This window comes from Callospermophilus lateralis, unplaced genomic scaffold, assembly GCF_048772815.1.
Source record: "Callospermophilus lateralis isolate mCalLat2 unplaced genomic scaffold, mCalLat2.hap1 Scaffold_84, whole genome shotgun sequence".
NCBI classification, from domain to species: Eukaryota; Metazoa; Chordata; class Mammalia; order Rodentia; family Sciuridae; genus Callospermophilus; species Callospermophilus lateralis.
Window position 1 is genome coordinate 1,771,611 of NW_027516477.1, and position 2,773 is coordinate 1,774,383.

Genomic DNA, 2,773 nt, shown 5'->3' on the forward strand with positions numbered 1-2,773 from the left:
CCTCCCCTCTAAGTTCTAGATGCTGTCTCTTCAGTTCTTGTCATCTTATAGCTCCATCCCTTTAATACCTTTTCCTTAGTTTCTCATTGAAAATAGCTTAGCCTTTGTGCTTTCTTGCCCTTGTGTCTCTTACCTCCTCAGTGCTTTTCAGAATTGTCGTTACTCCATGTCACAATTATTAACTGAAATGTTATTAAATTACAGCTTTGGAGTAAGTACCCAAATTCATTGTGAAATAACTTAAATCATCCATGAAGCTTCTGGTTAATTGAGAGCTTTGTTGTGAGATTTAGAGGGATGATGATGGTGATGGTGATGGTGATGATGATGATGATTGTTTAAATATTGCAAGAATGCTGAATGCAGCATTGAGTTCTCACCGACACCCACAATTTTCCCCAAAACTTGTAGAATATGTTTTCTTAAAACAAATCACATAGTACATCTTCATTACAGAAAAATTAGGCAACATTGGGAAAAACATCAACTGTAGTTTCATCACCAGCAGACGATGTGATATTGCTAACATATTAAAATATACAGTGAAAATATATTCTGTACTGTCATTGAACATTTCATACTAGTTATCCCCCATCTATTTAATCTCATCTTTGGGGTGCACCTGATTTTTACTTATAAGCAATCATAAACTATTCCTGTTTTCTATGCACTGCCTGGAAAATCTGTGGAAATATTATTGTAAGTTTTAATTGATTAGATGATGAAAAATTGTAAGTGGCATAGTATGAAATACAGTAATTCTGAAGAGTTTGTCCCCCTGATAAACTTGAACCTGTTCTCTAGGTTATCAGTAATAAGGAATTCAAAACAGCATGCAATCTGCATTGTGCATGAGATTCCAATATTGGAATACTGAAGATAATAGGGACTATCAGTGCTGTGTTCCTAAAAATGTGGTTTGCCAACCAAATGCACCAAAATTATCTTTTGAAGATTCTTCTACAGTTATACAAAGGGGCTCAGAAATCTGCATTTGTGTAAGCATTCCATCTTCTCCCTGGTAAAGATTCAAATGATGATTAAATTCCAAGTAGCAGAATAAGAGAGCAATAGGAACACTACAACATCAAGAAACAGGTAACAGTAGGGCAAAACCTTAGGGAGGCCTCATCCACACCCAGGGTAGGAATGGAGAGACAATCAGATAACCTTTCTAGAAGGTTCATAGTTAGAACCATAGAAAGATAGGAGAAACAAGAAAGCTCTAGCTATAAATTCCCAGCTTGCTGGTAAGAATTTGAATGGGTCATGAAGATCAGGTGGGTAGATTACAGCCCTACCCACACCAAAAGCATATAGGTTTTGAAGTTGAACTGTGTTTTGCTGGAATTTCAGCTCTATTGCTTATTGCCACTGAACCTTTTGCAGCCTATGTACTCTTTAAGATTCATGTCCTTTCATCTGTTAAATGAAGAGGAAAATAGGGCAGAGTTTGTCACTCTCTACACTGCTGACATGTTGGATTGGATTTCTTTGTTGTGGGAGCTGTCCAGTACATTGAAGGATGTTTAGCAGCATCCCTGACCTACGCCTCTTATATGCCAATAGCACCACCATTCCCCAAAGTTCTGACAACCAGAATGGTTCCAGATATTGATGAATGTCCATGAAAGCAAAATGGTGCTAGAAGAAAACCACTACAAAAATGTTTTAGTAGGAATACTGAGGTCTACATAAAGAATTCAGAATTGTATCTGACATGCAATTATCAATAGATAAGTAGATATTACTGCTGGGAGCCATCAGCCAAGTAGGTATGACAAATTCCTTGCCAGCTTACTCCCATGCTGTCTAGTGGAAGTACTTCTGAAAGGTGACCTTGCTCAAGGACCAGGGCAGGATCCGTGTTTAGGGTGTTCCCCCTTTAGAATAGGGTGGTTTAGCATAATAGGAGATTAGGGTGTTCCCCCTTTAGAATAGGGCGTATCCTGCTGCTGAGTTCCTCTTGAGTGCTTAGGGTCAGACAGTATATTTTGGGAGACAGAAGCCCATGCGGAGTGGATTTGGGCAGAGTAGTGGATTTGGGAGAGAGTGGATTAGGGCAGAGTGTGGATTTGGGAAGAGAACGTGGATTCCCCCAGAACGTGTTTGTAGACGGCCGGTGTGAGTTCGGGAATAAAGAATTGCTGTTTGAATCTACAAGCTGTGTGGAGACTCGTGATTTTTGCCCAGCTGAGAGACTGCGGCATTTGGTGGCCCGTACGGGGAACGCCTGAAGCTTGGGGGTAAGTGAAATTGCTCGCCCCTGAGGGAAGGCGAAAGAATGGGTGACCATTTCAAAAAACAATGTGTTCTCCTTTTGATTTATTTTGTTTTTGTTTCAAGCTGCCTATCCCTAGAAATTTCTCAGGCAAACTGGAAAAAATGGTTGACTAAAGGTTTGAAGTTTGTCGGCCCTGAGGAAGAGAAAATTGATACAACGATTTTATATTCCGTTTTTGCTTCATTCAGTTTCGGTTTTGTTTTGTTATCTTATTGGGTTGCATTATCTTTATAGTAGATTAAAACAAACTGAAAAGATGTTAAGTAAATTGTTAGAGGTTCAAAACATGGAGAAAGACATTTTATTTCATTTTATTTTATTTTTTTTGTTCTATCCAAACTTTTATTTTTTATTTATTTATTTATTTTTTTTTTAATTAATTTTTATTGTAGGTTGTTCAAAACATTACATAGTTCTTGATATATCATATTTCACACTTTGATTCAAGTGGGATATGAACTCCCATTTTTACCCCACATACAGATTGCA